The following is a 17,037-nucleotide window of genomic DNA, read 5'->3' on the forward strand; positions in this document are numbered from 1 at the left end:
AAAAGAATGAAAATTTCCCATTTGCAACAAGATGAATGGACTTGGAGGGCATTATGCTAAGTGAAAAGTCAGACAGAGACTGTATGATATCGTTTATGTGTGGAATCTAAAACAAATAAAATAGTGAATATAACAAAAAAGAAAAAAAATAAAGGAAATGGGTTGACTGAATCACTTCTTAGGTCTCCTCTGGGAAACTCACTGTGTTGGATCCCAATGTTACAGGTTTGGCAACCAGACCTCCCTGGGTTCAAATCTAGCTCTGTACCTTATGGGCTGTGTGATGTTAGGCAAGTTACTTCACCTATCTGAGCCTCTGTTTCATTCATCTGTAAACTGGGAGAAATACTACCCATATCACATTGTTGTGCAATCAAGTGATTGACATTTGCTAAATGTATGGTGCTGTGCCTGGTTTACAGTGTGTGTCTAATGAAAGGAAGGAAATACTCAATAGAATTGGTTTATAGGATTCTCTGCTTGTCTTGTCCAACTTTTGCCTGAGAACTGAGACAGAGAGAAAGCCCTTCACCCTTTCTCAGCTGACACTTTACTGCCATGAAAGCCAAACCATCACATTAGAAAAAAAAAAACTAACCTATTTGACCTTCATGAACAATCCATTAGTAAGAGATCAAAGTGAGGCTCTTGACCTGTTTCCCAGCAGGGCTCTTGACGCTGTGTCCAGCCATAGGAAGGGTGTTTTGGGCCTTCTTTCCACTTTTCTTTCCTAGTTCTCCTCTGTGCTTGGTAGCACTTGGGTGCAGTTGCAAGAAAGTTTTCTGGAGTTCAGGCTGTGGAGTTCCTTTGCCCAAATCTTACTTATTTTTTTCAGGCCCTATATCAAAAGCCACCTCCTCCAGGAAGCATCCTCTGATTTCTCCTTACCCCCTAGGTGGATGAAATTCGCTAAGTCCTACAGCATGGATCACTGTCTACCTTCCATTATCTACGTCCATGGCTCATCTCGCTTCCTGGGCTGTGAGCTTCTAACTGAGAGTAGACTCTGGATCAGGGAGTAGAGGCATCTTTCTATTCTACTCACCCTCACACCAGAAAGGGTCCATAGTATATTCTTGGGGGAAATCTTCTCGAGAAGGGCCTGAGCTAAGTTTATGTGAAACTCATCCACATAATCAAGGCAATTTGTTGGCCCCTGAACCACCACTGCCTGTCCCCAAACCATGGCAGACATAGTCCATCCATCCCAATCCATTTGCACCCTAAGCCTCCCTGGAAGTTTCTCACCTTAGTGGTCTGAGCCACAGATCCAAAATTTGGAAAGAGGCAGAATTCACAAGCAGCAGGTCAAAAGCAGAAATTTAACTAGAAAGTTGGCAACTGTCTGAGCTCTTTGACCTTGTAAACAGACCACCAGGATAGTCATTTGGATTTGGCAGGGGAGGTGGGACAGCACGTAGGGGAAGGAACTTAAAATCTCTCTGGTGATGTACGTTGCAGGATAACTTATCTATGCGAGGGACAGTATGGAAATTACCCAAGAGGAGAGATGCGAAGGGCTGCCAAAGGGGTGGTTTCCCAAACTGATTTCTTTAGTACGTTCCTCCTGGGATTTCCAGCACTTGAGCACAGGGCCTGGCACAAAGTGGGCTCTTAAATATTTAAACATCAACTTATTGAATAAATGAATGAACAAATATCTATTAGGAGAAAAGCAGTTTTCTTTAGACAGATTTTCATGTTTCTTTTCCTTAGCAAGGTGGATTCCTCATTCATTCACTGCTCCTTTTAGCGGTTTCTAGTCCTTTGCTTCTATTTTGACTGCCCTAATACATAACATAGGCCACCTCCAGTCCTTTTAGGAATGAATTTGTAATTTAAGAGTGGAGGTAGGAGTTCCTGTCATGGCTCAGCAGTTAACAAACATGACTAGCATCCATGAGGACGCAGGTTCGATTGCTGCTGGTCTTGCTCAGTGGGTTAAGGATATATGTGATGGATGCGGCCCTAAAAAGACAAAAAAAGGCCAAAAGAAAAAAAAAAGAATGGAGGTAAAAGATCGTGGTTAAGGTCTTCTCCATAATTCCTTTATCAAATGTCTATTGGTTGTCAAAGAAACTCCCCATGAGTCTGTCCTGTGGAGCTGAAGCATTCTGTCCCAAGTCTGCTGTCCACTCACTATTCATCGCTTCCACCCAGGGGTCTGTGGGGTCACCACCTGCTGTCTGGACCCTTGTTGTCCCTGGACCTTCTTTCCTCATCTGTCTGTGTCATCTCTACCCTCTCTGCCAGAGGAATTGAGTTCAGTGATGTCTGAGGCCTCTTTCCACTGTCGTAGAGGTTAAATGCTGAGGCTTTTGAATGAGGCATTGCTGGGTTCAAATCCCAGCTCTGCCACTGATGGGCTGTGTGACCTTTGGGCAAGTTACCTAAACTCTCTGAGCCTCAGTTTCTTCATCTGTAACCTGGGGAACTGATACCTGCGTGTTTTTTTTTCTTTTTTTACAAGAATATAAACTGTTCACAAGTTTATTTTTGAGTTGCAAAGATTTTTTTCCCTGTAATACCTGCATTCTCGATATACAGATTAAATAATTATTTAAAACAATTAAGCAGTATCTTGGCTGCCTGATTGATCAATAGAGTGTGTGTGTGATGCAGCAGAAAGAAAAGGCTCCAAGTTAGGAAGCAGATACTCAGGGTTTAAACCTGGCTCTGGGAGTTCCCATTGTGACTCAGCGGGTTAAGAATCTGACACAGGAGTTCCCGTCATGGCGCAGTGGTTAACGAATCCGACTAGGAACCATGAGGTTGCGGGTTTGATCCCTGCCCTTGCTCAGTGGGTTAAGTGTCCGGCGTTGCCGTGAGCTGTGGTGTAGGTCGCAGACGCGGCTCGGATCCCTCGTTGCTGTGGGTCTGGCGTAGGCTGGTGGCTACAGCTCTGATTCGACCCCTAGCCTGGGAACCTCCATATGCCAAGGGAGCGGCCCAAGAAATAGCAAAAAGACAAAAAAAAAAAAAAAAGAATCTGACACAACGTCCATGAGGATATGTGTTCAATCCCTGGCCTCGCTCAGTGAGTTAAGGTTTTGGTGTTGCTGTGGTTGTGGCTGTGGCTGTGGCTGCAGCTCCAATTCAACCCCTAGCCAGGGAACTTCCATGTGCCACAGGTGTAGCCATAAACACACCTGCACGCACATACACACACCAAACCCTGGCCCTGACAGCAGTTAATTTGACAGAGAAGTTGCTTCCTCTGTCACCCTAGTACTGCTGTCTGTAAGGAAGATTGGAGGATGGTGACGATGGACCCTTGGCACTGGGCTAGCGCTCTCTACTCAGAATCTCATTTAACCCTGTTACTTTCCATGTTTTATAGATGAGGAATTTGGGGTCCAGGGATGGTAAGTGGCTGGGTGCCCCAAACCTGGGCTCCTGTTCATTCCTCTGAGGACCCAGGGTCTTAGAGCTCTCTTTACAACCTCCAAAGGGTGAATTATCTGTAATCTGCCCACAGGACAGTTTTGTTGAATGTTTTCGAGTATCTTCTTCCTCTTTTTAACTACCTGGTACTCCAGCGACTTCCCTTTTAGGAAAGGACTAATAATGCCCACAGGTCATGTCATACTTGATAGTTTGCCCAGTGGGGGAGGGCTCGTGGCTATTTTCCAGGGAAGGTAGCATTCCTTGAGCAAACGAGTTCAGAGAAGGCGAGTCACTTGCCCTAAATTCATAGCAAGTGGCAGGCGAAGCTAAAACTTGAGCCTTTGTGTGAGGGCAAAGTCAGGTTGGTTAAAGGAATAGGAGCTAAGGCATGACCCTGTCCACGTGTGATACCAGACACAGGCAATCTTCAGTCTTTAGTCCCTGGGCAAATGGCGTCTCTTTTCTTTTGGTGTTTTTTTCCTCTTGCGACCCGTTTCATGCAGGCATGCCTCCACCGCTACCATTAACCGGCCGAGGTGTTAGTCCTGTGCCCACGAGCCTGGTGAAGCCCTGATCTCCTTATCCCCAGAGATTTGCCAGTCAGGCTGAGTTCCAGTCCCGACTCAGCCAAGTATTAGCTTTGTGCCCTTGGGTAAAGTCACTTCCCTCTTTTCCTCGGTTTTCTCATCGGTAAAATAGGAATAACAAATATACTTATTTATTTATTTACTTTTGGCCATACCTGTGGCATGTGGAAGTTCCTGGGCCAGGGATGGAAACCATACCACAGCTATAACCAGAGCCACAGCAGTGACAGCATGGATCCTTAACCTGCTGTGCCACAAGGGAACTCCCAAATAGTACATATTTCACAGGTGTGGTGAAGCATAAGGATTAGTTGGGATAACATTGTGCTGAATACAGTGTCTGGCACTGCTGTACATACACACACATAAATATATATATGTGTGTGTGTGTGTATGTATATACACATATATGTATAATGCCACTATACACATGCACCTATCATATGTATACATATTATAGCTTTTCCCTCAATTTCCCAAGTTCTTTGCTGTTTAGCCACAAACGAGAATGGCAATGTTATGTCTGCTGTGCCCGTGGGCTGGTGTGGGGGGAGGGTGGTCAAATAGAAAAGTGAGAGGCAGGAGAGAGGGGTGGAAGGGTGTTCGGAAAGCAGAGGGAGAAAATCCAGTTTCCATTCAGGATTTCTGGAGCTGAGTAAACAGGAAGCTGAGATTGTGTCTGGGAGGCTGATGGGCTATTAACGAGGCTGGGGTAAAGAAGTCAGTACCAGTCAGACTGGCCATCATCAAAAAGTCTGCAAACAATAAATGCCGGAGGGGGTGTGGAGAAAGGGAGCCCTTCCACGCTGTTAGTGGGAATGTAAATTGGTGCAATCACTATGGAGGACAGTATGGAGGGTCCTTAAAAAAACTAAATATAAGTTCCTGTCGTGGCGCAGTGGTTGACGAATCCGACTGGGAACCATGAGGTTGCGGGTTCGGTCCCTGCCCTTGCTCAGTGGGTTAACGATCCGGCGTTGCCGTGAGCTGTGGTGTAGGTTGCAGACACGGCTCGGATCCCACGTTGTTGTGGCTCTGGCGTAGGCTGGTGGCTACAGCTCTGACTTGACCCCTAGCCTGGGAACTCCATATGCCGAGGGAGCGGCCCAAGAAATAGCAAAAACACCAAAAAAAAAAGTTAAAAAAAAAACTAAATATAGAACTACCATATGACCCAGCAATCCCACTCTTGGGCATCTATCCAGAGAAAACCATAATTCGAAATAATACATGCATCTCAGTGTTCATTGCAGCACTAGTTACAAGAGCCAAGGCATGGAAGCAACCTAAATATCCATCGAATAGATAAAGATGTGGTACATGTATACAATGGAATAGTATTCAGCCATAAAGAATGAAATAATGCCATTTGCAGAAACATGGATGGACCTGGAGATTATCATTCTGAGTGAAGTAAGTCAGGCAGGGAAAGTCAAATACTATATTATATCACTTACATGTGAAATCTAATAAAAAATGATGCAAAGGAACTTATTTATAAAACTGAAACAAACTCACAGATTTCAAAACCAGTCTTAAGGTTAGCGCAGGGGAAACCATTGGAGGGAGAGAAGAATTGGGAAGGTGGAGATAACATACTCATTACTGTATAAAATAGATGATTAATGAGAACCAGCTATATAGCAGAGGAAAATCGAATCAATAGTTTGTAATAACCTGTATGGGAAAAAAGAATGGATATATGTACATGTATGATTGATTCATTTTGCTGTACACCTGAAACTAATGCAACCTTGTAAGTCAACTATATCCCAATAAAATTAAATAAAAATAAAAAATAAAAAAGAGGAAGTCAGTACCCATCAGCGTGTAATCATGATTCACGTCCTGGGCCAAGGAGACAGGAGTCTGGAATCCAGTTCCGGTTTTGGGTGCAAGCGATGCTGGGGAATCTTAGGCCAAACAGTGCCTTTCTAAAATGTCCATCTGCACCAAATGAGATCTCAAAAACCTTCCAACTTGGTCCTTCCACTTTGTAGGTTGTGCAATGAAACCACAGGGGGCTGGGTGGGGCGGAGGCGGGGAGTGGGGGGGTGGGCGGGATTTGTCAGGTTGCAAAAGATCCTGGAGCTGCAGTTCTCAAACTTCCTGGTCTCAGCACCCCTCTACCATCTTTAAAGTTACCAGACCCTAAAGGGCTTTCCTTGATGTGGGTGACCTCTTTCCTGTGTTTGAACTCAAAACTGCCAACTTAAAAACAACATTTAATAAACTTGCTCCATGTGAACAGAAATAATATGTTTTTAATGGAACTACCTTTGAGGGGAAAGCTCTTTATTGTTTGGCTGGATTCTCAACTCTGCTTCTGCATTGTCTGTTGTGATATGTCATTGTGGTTAAAGCACATGAGGAAAAGGAATTTGTCACTGTCCCCTAGTGCTTCCTTTGTGGGCAGCTACTAAAAGGAGGCTTTTTACCCTGTTCCTTTGCCCTGCACGCTGCCCTTGCAGGTAGACTGTCTTATTTGTCACTCCCTTAGAGTAGAGGAGGATGGATCCACCTGAGTTCACACGGCTTGTAGGAGGCAGAGTCAGAACTCAAAGCCAGGCTGCTATGATAGCCTGGTACCAGACCCCATTCATGGAAGGCAGGCGTCTGGATGGAAGGGGCTGGGGACTCTGGGCAACCATCGCTTCCCTGGTGTCCTTTCCCTCCCTTCCCCCTTGAACTGTTTCCTCTAACCTGGGCCTCCAGCACCATCACTAGCTGCCAGGGCCCTGGAAACTCAGCCTCAAGAGAGCAGATGCTCATTGTCTGTTTGGTTCACTGCTGTGCCCTAGGTGCCCAGAATGCTGCCTGGCACAAGGCAGCTGCTCAAGAAATATCTGTCGGGGAGTTCCCACTGTGGTGCAATGGGATTGGTGGCATCTCTGCAGCTCCAGGTTGCAGATTCCGTCCCTGGCCCAGCAGAATGGGTTAAAGGATTTAGCATTGCAGCAGCTGTGGCGTAGGTTACAACTGCGGCTCAGATCTGACTCCTGGCCCGGGAACTCCATAGGCCAAAGAGAAAAAAAGAAAAAAAGAAAGAAAGAGAAAAAGGAGAGCGAGAGAAATATCTGTTGGATGAATTGGTTGAAGGAATTCTCTGACTCTTATGAAAATCCTCAAGGATGGATACTGTCTTTAGAATTCTCAAAGGAGACACAATTGGTCGATTTATGGGGGAAAGATGGACTGATGGAATACACATCAGCAGGAAGGGCACACCTGGTTTAACATTTCAAAAGTGACTCTCAAAGGATCTGTGGCAAGAGGACTTAGGAAAGGCCTTGCAGAGCCTGACCTGCCCCACTATGAACGTACAGGTATCTCGGAGTAGGGGATGCTGTACCTTAACAGTGGCTTGCTGTGTGCCAAGCACTGGTCTTTGGGCTTTTTCTTTTTCCTTTTGGCCACCCCCGGTATATGGAGTTCCTGGGCCGGGGATCAGACGCTGCAGCTGTGGCAATGCCAGATCCTTTAACCCATTGTGCTGGGTGGGGGATTGAACCTTCGTCCTGGTGCTGCAGAGATGCCGCAGATCCTACTGAACCACAGGGGAACTCTCAAGCATTGGGCTTTGCACATAAACTCAGTTTCTCACACTAAGCAGAGAGGGTGGTACTATTCTCACCCAACCTCTCTATTACAGGCAAGGAGACAAGCTGATGGAGATGAATGACTTGCCCAAGGTCATACACAAGGGCAGAGCCTAGTTTGAGTCCAGGTCCAGGCCCGAGTTGTCACACCTCCTGATCCTGCAGCTTTGTCCTGAGGACCTTTATCTTAAAATGCTGTAAGTACATGAGCTTCCTGTTTCGTGCTTTACCAGAACCCGGGTTCAGGGTCTCAAGATAGGCCCCTTGACATGCTGTCTGAAGACACGTCTTTGTTCTGCCCCTACTGGGAGCACCTGTGCTAATCAGGGCACCACTCTGATTCTCTGCCCTTATCTTCATCTTTGTGATAGGAACTAAAGGCCTATCCTCCTCTTTCAAAGAAAACCTGCTTCAGAAAAATTTAGGAACTCAGTCATTAAAGCGTAAATGCGGGCATTCCCACTGTGGTGCAATGGGTTGAGAACCTGACTGTACCAGCTCAGGCTGCTGCGGAGTGTGGGTTCAATCCCTGCCTGGGTACAGTGGGTTGAAAGATCCAGTGTTGCTGCAGCTGCAGCGTAGGCTGAAGCTGTGGCTTGGGTTCAGTCCCTGGCCTGGGAACTTCCATATGCCGCAGGTGTGGCCACAGAAAATAAAAATAAAGTGTAAATGCTAATAAGAGTCTCTGAATCTCCCTCCCCCTGGGAGTACTTGCTGCTGGTGAAATCTCTGTTTCAGGAGTCCTTGGGGAGTGTAGTGGGGCAGGGGAGTGCGTGGGTTGGGGAGCATTGTTTTTTTCTTTTTAGGGCCACACCCGCGGCATATGGAAGTTCCCAGGCTGGGGTTAAATCAGAGCTGTAGCTGCCGGCCTATGCCACAGCCACAGCAATGCCAGATCCGAGCAGTGTCTGCAACTTACACTGTAGCTCATGGCAATGCCAGATCCTTAAGCCACTGAGCAAGACCAGAGATCGAACCTGTGTCCTAATGGATACTAGTTGGGCTCATTACCACTGAGCCGAGGCGGGAACTCCTGGGGAGCATTGCAGAAACCTGCAGTGGCTGACACCCCGTCTGCCCATGAAGCGCTCTCTGTAAGATGAACAAGACAAGGCCTTTCCACGGTGGCTCCTCTGTACAGCGGCAGAGTGTAAGAAAAGGGTGACTGCGTGGTGAGCATTCTGGTTCCCCTGTGCTGTCCTTATAGGCTGCTCTACCTCTTCCTGGCTGGGCCAGATCCCAAAGGATGGGGCCTGCCTCATCTTTTAAAAAAATTTTTATTATTATTTTAAAAATTTATTTTTATTTATTTTTTGCCTTTTAGAGCTGCATCCACAGCATATGGAAGTTCTCAGGCTAGGGGGCCAGTCGGAGCTGCAGCTGCCGGCCTACGCCACAGCCACAGCAACACAGGATGGTATAAGCGACCTACACCACAGCTCACAGCAACGCCAGATCCTTCACCCATGAGCGGGGCCAGAGATCGAGCTCCAATCCTCGTGGATACATACTAGTCGAGTTTGCTACTGCTGAGCCACAATGGGAACTCCTCCCTGCCTAATTTTTTTTTTTTTTTTGCCATTTCTTGGGCCGCTTCCAAGGCATATGGAGGTTCCCAGGCTAGGGGTCTATCGGAGCTGTACCCTCCGGCCTACGCCAGAGCCACAGCAACGCGGGATCCGAGCAGCATCTGCAACCTACACCACAGCTCACAGCAACGCCGGATCCTTAACCCACTGAGCAAGACCAGGGATCGAAACCCGAAACCCCATGGTTTCTAGTCGGATTCATCAACCACCAAGCCAGGACGGGAACTCCCTCCCTGCCTCATCTTGCTTCTGGTTTTTCCTAGGGTTGTGGCAGTGTGGGTAGGAGGTCACAATTTAGGCTGGTTCCCCTGAGCAGAGGCGAGAGAGTTGGGGCAATGATGCGGAGAGCCCTGGGGGCTCAGCTCAGGAAACACACATTTGATCATGACAATAATAGAAAGTAACACAAATGAGTGCTTACTGTATAGCGTGTGCCAGACCCCATGTGCCATGCTTTACACGTTACCTCATACATTCTACATGGCAAGCCAACGAGGGGACGGGTATGACCCCCATTGTATAATTGAGGAAACTGTCACCCGCAAAGAGGCTGAGTTGTGGAGCATCAGGCCATTGAGATCTGTGAAGGATGACATAGTGGCTGGAGGGTCGCAGGGACAGCTGGAGAGAGGCAGAGGATAAATTAAAGCCTATGTGAGCACTCAGGCCACAGAGAGATGATGAGAAGCCAGAACCCCGTGGAGCCAACCCTCACACGCCCTCCATGACAGCCCTGAGCGGTGACAGAAAGAATTAATGTGCGCTTGGGAGGCTGTCTGGCTTTTGGTCTCTGGGGCCGTGAGAGGAAATCATGGTACCATTTCCGGCCTGGGACTTGGAATCAGATCCAGCAGTGCTGGTTCTTTCAGTACACTCTTTGCTGGGTGACCCAGATTTTATCTCGTACTTCTGTGAACAGAGCTGGTTAATAGGTAAAGATCGACTCAGAATAAGAGGGGAATAGACTTTTTTTTTTCTTTTCCTTTTTGCCTTTTCTAGAGCCGTTCCCTCAGCATATGGAGGTTCCCAGGCTAGGGGTCCAATCTGAGCTGTAGCCACCAGCCGACACCCGAGCCACAGCAACGCAGGATTCGAGCCGCATCTGCGACCTACACAACAGCTCACGGCAACGCCAGATCCTTAACCCACTGAGCAAGGCCAGGGATCGAACCCGCAACCTCATGGTTCCTAGTCAGATTCGTTAACCACTGTGCCACGATGGGAACTCTGGAATCGACAGTTTTAAGAGGCAGCTCTGAGTCACCGTTGTGAATTCTGATTCTGCCCCTTATTAAATCTGTGGTCTCCTGGGCAAAGCACCTCACTACCGTGAGCCTCAGTGTCCCCATCTGTAAAATGGGGGTAATGAAATTATCTCCACTCAGGGCTCTTGTGAGGCATGCGTGGGATGGGTGGCATGTAGAAAAAGCATAGCATTGCGCCTGGCTGGCTCTTAATAAATCCTCGGCAAATGTCAGCTGTTGTGTTTATGGTTTTTGTGTGCATTTTCTCTGCCAGGTTACTTAAGGATCATATCCAAAATTTAAGAAATCAAGGAGAACGAGGTGGGAGTTCCCTGGTGGCTCAGGGGGTTAAGGATCCAGGGTGGCCACTGCTGTGGCTCTGGTTACAGCTGTGATTTGTGTTCCATCCCTGGCCTGGGAACTTCCACATGCCCTGAGCGTGGCCCTCTCACCCGGCAAGTTAGTGTACTGAAAAACAGAATGGGGCGATGGGACAAGAACATCTTCAACTTCTGATCCAGGAGCTATTTCACAGTAATAAATAATTTTACAAACCCCAATGAGAATTATTTGGACTATGTCATACTTTTGTGTGGTCCATGAAAAAGGAAATGTTATTAAGTCCAATGTACTGTTTTTTTTTAGGGCTCCACCTGAAGCATATGGAGGTTCCCAGGCTAGGGGTCAAATCAGAACTGTAGCTGCTGGCCTGTACCACGGCCACAGCAACACAGCATCCAAGCAACGTCTGCGATCTACACCATAGTTCATGGCAATGCTGGACTCTTAATCCACTGAGCAAGGCCAGGGTTCAAACTCGCATCCTCATGGATCCTAGTCAGGTTTGTTAACCACTGAGTCACAAAGGGAACTCCTTCAATGTGTTATTTTAAATAAGTGTATTATTTCAGAAATTTCCACAACAATTTATTTTATTTAAATTATATGCATGAGGAGTTCCCGTTGTGGCTCAGTGGTTACTGAATTCGACTAGGAACCATGAGGTTATGGGTTCGATCCCTGGCCTTGCTCAGTGGGTTAAGGATCTGGCTTTGCCATGAGCTGTGGTGTAGGTTGCAGATGCATCTCGGATCCCACATTGCTGTGGCTCTGGCGTAGGCCAGCAGCTACAGCTCCAATTAGACCCCTAACCTGGGAACCTCCATATGCCACGGGAGTGGCTCAAGAAATGGCAAAAAGAAAAAAAAAATTACATGCATGATATGTGAAAACAAAGTTTGACTTCTCCCCACTTTACAGGTGGTGTATGTGCTGGATTTAATTTAAATTCATGACAGAAGAAAATGCATGGTTGTTGAACAAATTTTAAAGTGAGGTTTTATGGGGCACCAAATGGACACTAAAATGGACTGAAATGTAACGAGAAGACAGAAATCGCTTTTATGAGTTGGGGCTTTGCATTCTTGCATTTGATGCTTAAAAGATCTCAAGTCCCTATTGGCAAGCATCCCTCGGCCTATGCCTTGCAGGTATAGATCACCTCTGTGTTCAACGTAGGAAAAGAAAAAATACATATTATTTTCTCCTTTTAACAATCTGTGACTTACAAGAATTTCCCTGATAAGCTATGTAAGGAATTTGATCAGATAAAGGCAAATTGTGAACCCTGAGGCAAATTTGCAAACGGGTCACCATGTCCCTTGTCCTATTTCCTTGTATTTTCGACTGCAGAGTTCCCTTTGCTTGTTTCATTAAAGGTATAAATTAAGCAACATAAGATTAAGAATAAGACCAGTGAAAACCATGTATCAGCCAAAGCCACTCCAGTGGCCAAATGATGAACAGCCCACTGGGAGTCATTTGTTTGATGACCACTAACTGGTGCTTTTGATTCTCTAATTTACCTTAAGCAGCTCTCACATTAAAAGAAAAATATCTTTTAATTAGCAAAGTGATTTCACTAACTAAAAAAAAGGAAACATTCTATTAATGTGAATCTTCTGGAAAACTTTGTTGGGAATGCTGGTGGAAGGCACTGGAAAGACAGACCCAGGCCTGACTCTTCTCCCTGCCATTTACCTGCTGTGCTTGAGCCTTGGTGGCTTCATCTGTCCAGTGGGTATAATGTGATGAGTTAGAGAAGGTCCATGAAGCATCTCCCTGACCCCTGGTCCTCAGCAGGCTCACATCCCCTGTTTTTTGGCTCCATCAGATTCCCCAGGATCCAGGAAGATCCACAGAGACACATTAACAGATGGACTCATTGATTTCTGACAGAAGCAACACCGTGGAACACAGCTGGGGTTCTTAAAGAGGAACTCTGGGGTGGCCTCAACCCCCAGGGAGGGGAAGACAGGGGACTTTGTGGGAGGAGCTGCCTCTGACTCACTGTGAGAGAGATAAGGGGACCTCCCTTGTGGGGGCCTGTGAACAGGTGGAGGAGAGAAGAAGCTGCAAAACCCAGAGGACACCCAACCCATGTAGTCACTTCTGCCCAAGGTCTCACAATCATTCTCACATTTGGATGGGATACCAACAGCTCTGCTTCCCATGCCTGATGACACTGGGGACGCTCCTCCCTACCTGTCCTACCCCATTGATCTGCCCTGGTCTGCCATTTTCTTTCCTTTGGGGTCTTCTCTGCAGGGAAGTGGGGCAGGACACACCCAGGTCCACGTGCACGGTGGACCCTGTCTCTCTAGGAGCTGGTGGGAAGAGGGAATTGCGGTCTTACTGTTTTCTGACCTCTGCTGGAAGAGGGCTCACCCGGCTTTATACCTTCGTGCTTATGAGATGCTTTCCACCACTGTTCTCCTTTTGATTCTCACCACCATGTAGTGTGGTTCTGGATTCAGACAGACCTGGGTTTGAGGCTTGGCTTTGTCATGTGACCAGCTGTGCGAACGTGGGCAGTCTTTGGCCTCTGTGAACTTTAGTTTCTCACCTCGCAAATGTGGGTAGTGACACATCTCCCTCATAAGGCTGCTATGTGGATCGAATGAGGCGAGGCTGCCGTCCTAGCAGAGCTCTTGCCTGTGGTACGAGGATGCTCAGGAAGTGTTAAATTAAGAAAATAACAAGCACCCCTTTGAGACAATAGGTAATGCTACTATAGCTTCATTTTTATTTTATTTTATTTTTATTTTTTGTCTTTTTGCCTTTTCTAGGGCCGCTCCTGCGGCATATGGAGGTTCCCAGGCTAGGGGTCTAATTGGAGCTGTAGCCACCGGCCTATGCCAGAGCCACAGCCACTCGGGATCCGAGTTGCATCTGCAACCTACACCGCAGCTCATGGCAACGCCAGATCCTTAACCCACTGAGCAAGGCCAGGGATTGAACCTGCAACCTCATGGTTCCTTGTTGGATTTGTTAACCACTGAGCCATGACGGGAACTCCTACTATAGCTTCATTTTTAGAACTAACGAGATTGAGGTTTACACAGGTGATGTGACTAAGCCAAGGTCTAATTGGTGAAGGAGACTTGGTCTTCCAGAGGATTCGGTGATGACAGCCCAAGCTTTGGAGCCCACCAAGCAGGACTCAACAAGGGCTCCACTCTTCCTTGGCCGCATGATCTTGAGGGAGTCCCTACTGCCTTTGAGATTTGTTTTTCCTTCTCCATAAGGTAGGACAACCCATCTCCCTTTGAGGAGCTCCCTTGGGGTCTCCTGGCTCAAGGAGTTTTTGCAGGGGTGGGAGTAGAAACAAACTATTTGAAGGAGAGATGGCCCCACCCAAGGAAGGGACCAAAGGCCATTGGTCCCTTGAGGGTTGGGGACCTGGGCTGTGGCCTGAAAGTGCCTTGGGGAGATAGCAGGACCTCTGGGGGAAGTTGCTGGGTGGAGTACCCTGGAGGTTGAACCCAAGACACAGTGGATTCAAGTCTTGGCAAAGAATCTGAACTCTAGGCATGCCAGAGAAGTGCACAGAGCTGAACTTTATGGGATCAAACCCCTTTGGACAATGGGCATCCATCCTAGGAGGAGCCAGGGTGGCTTCTGTCATTTTGTGCTCCTACAAGACCCCAAGAGTTGATGTCTGGTCCTAGAAGGTGGGGGTGGGGTGAGGGAAACTCAGTACAAGCTGAGATACAACTTCTGTCTTTTTTTTTTTGTCTTTTTGTCCTTTTTAGGGCCACCCCCACGGCATATGGAGATTCTCAGGCTAGGGGTCTAATTGGAGCTGTTGCTGCAGGCCTACACCAAGGCCACAGCAATGCCAGATCCGAGCTGCATCTGTGACCCACACCACAGCTCACGGCAACACCGGATCCTTAATCCACTGAGTGAGGCCAGGGATCGAACCCGCAACCTCATGGTTCCTAGTTGGATTTGCTTCCACTATGCCACGATGGGAACTCCAGATTCAACTTCTGACCAGCCCAGTAGGATGAGGGCTCAGAGTCCTACTGAACATTCTTTAATAAAAAAGAACAAAAGAATGTCTTGTACACATCCGAGAGCATGGGGTAAAATGAGAAGACGCAGTGAGATGAGGAGGGAAGAGAAGAGACTGGTGCTGGAGGGCTCTGCTCAGCTGAGCTGGGCTGCCATTTCCCCACCCTAAACTGGCCTTAACCAACCAAAAGGTAAAGGACCTGCTTCACTGGCTGGGGCCCATGGCATTGGGGTGCCATCTCCCAGGGCCTCCCCCAATTCCTCCTTAGCCCCTCCTCCAACTCAATCCTGGTCTTCATGCCTGGAAGATGTCTGCATGCCACCCATACTAGGGCAAAACAGCCTGTAGCTTTATCTATCCTCATCTCCAATCCAGAGCAAGGGCAGGTGGGGTGAAGAACAGAATCTCCTCTGCAGCCACTCCCAATACAGGTACCCCCATCCCGGAGCCAGCGTCATCCAGTCAACCCTCCATGAGCCTATGAGTGATGGTCTCGGGCCCAGGTTTTCTCGGAAGAGAAGTGGCGTGATTTGTCTAAGGCCCTAGGGTTACTAGAGGCAGCCCTGGGGTTCACACCCAGACACTGGCCCCAGTGCACATGTGTCAGCACTACTGTTCCCTGAGTGGAACCTCCAGGGAAGTGGACCCCTGGTCTTCTGGGTCTAGCGTGAACTAGACCACATTACACTACCGAGATGCCCCAACTGGGCAAGCCGTGTCTCTCTGTGCCTCAGTTTCCCCATCTGTAAAATGAAGGCCAGGACTCACCAGGTGCTCTCTTCGAGCCCTAGTCTTTTGGGGTTCTTTCCTGGCCACCACCTGCTATTCAAGCCTACCTTGTAAGGCAGGATAGCCTTGTGGTTGAAGAGTAAGTAAGCTGTGGAGCCGGATGCCGAAGTGCAAGCCCAGCACCCTCACTTCATGCCCTTGTAACATCAGGTAAGTAGCCGAGGCCCCGTCTGCCGAGTGGGGAATGATAATAGCACCTACTGTAGACAGTTGTGAGGATTAAATAAATTAAACCATGAAAGGCCCTTAGAGTAGCACCTGGCACATGCAAGGCTGTCTGCAGGCTGCAAGCATCACCTTCTATCCTAACTTTGGTAGACATGAAAGCCGAGGGCTAACCTGTCTGAAGGTAGGGATTGGACCAGCCCTGTGCCTTCCAGTGCTGGCCCTCAAAAACCTCAAGAGGCCTCACGGGACATCCATCTCCTGGCCCCTGGCAGGCCCACCCAGCTTCTCCCAACCCTGGAGGGAAGGGGTAAGTTAAGAACACAGGTTTTCTGCAATGAGGAAGGATCCCCAAATAAAACATCAAGAAAAACTACTCACCGTTGTCTGTGGCTGAGCTCCCTGACCCTGCTGGGTGTTGAGGAGTCCTGGCAGTTGTGTGGCTAAAGCCTGGCCCTAGGGCCCAGCCAGAGCTCCTGTTGGGCTGCTGCCCCCAAACCAGCTGTCTCTTGCTTTTGCTTTCTCACAGATGAGTGAGTGTGGCCTTCCGTCCCTGTCACAACTTCCCCTCTGGGTCCCCAGTGCCACAACGTTCTTGCCCTTGGAGTTGAACTGTTTTTCATGGGGATCTCTGACCAGGGTATTGTCCCTGGAGCTGTGGGATTTGGGTTCTAATCCAGCCAGTTCTTATGACCTTAAGCAATTCACTTAACCTCCCTAAACCTTAATTTCTTCATCTGTAAAATGGGGATAAGGCACTAGCCTGGTACAGATCACCTAGAATGACATTCCATTTGAATGCCTCTACCCCTCCAGATCAGAGCTTTGAACCAGAAGCATTCAGGCACCAGGCAGATAACATAAATGGGTGAAGAGTGCCGGGGTGGGGCACCAGGGAGTGGTGCGGGCTGTGGGGAATGGGGAACACCCCTCTCAGCTCCAGGAAAGCCTAGCCCCTGGGGAGTGCAGGCCCAATTGCCAATGGTCAAAGCATTTGAAAGATGGGCCACATTTTCCGAGACTAGAAATTCTGACTTTTATGTAGTGGCTTCCAATCTTAGAAGGTTGACCACAAAGTCAAATCTTTAAAAATACTGTGTAGGGGAGTTCCCCTGGTGGCTCCGTGGGTTAAGAACCCGGCTCGTATCCATGAGGACGAATGTTTGATCCTTGGCCTCGCTCAGTGGGTTAATGATCTGGCATTGCATGAGTTATGGTGTAGGTTGCAGGTGCCGCTTGGATCTGGCATTGCTGTGGCTGTGGTGTAGGCCAGCAGCTATAGCTCTGATTTGACCCCTAGCCTGGGAACTTCCATAT

General features: G+C 48.0%; 1 protein-coding gene across 2 annotated transcripts in view; it reads right to left on the bottom strand.

The window, feature by feature from the left end:
- CNR2 (cannabinoid receptor 2) overlaps positions 1-16,233 on the bottom strand; it is a 32,229-nt gene extending 15,996 nt beyond the window's left edge. The window contains exon 1 of one of the 2 annotated variants that reach the window (XM_047792496.1): positions 16,102-16,233. The gene's annotated coding sequence lies outside the window, so the exon portion shown is untranslated. Of the gene's footprint in view, positions 1-5,794; positions 5,942-16,101 lie in introns of those variants that run through there. The other variant, XM_047792495.1, reaches the window with a different exon arrangement.
- Positions 16,234-17,037: the final 804 nt, after the last annotated feature.

Source organism: Phacochoerus africanus, chromosome 8, assembly GCF_016906955.1.
Source record: "Phacochoerus africanus isolate WHEZ1 chromosome 8, ROS_Pafr_v1, whole genome shotgun sequence".
Taxonomy (NCBI): Eukaryota; Metazoa; Chordata; class Mammalia; order Artiodactyla; family Suidae; genus Phacochoerus; species Phacochoerus africanus.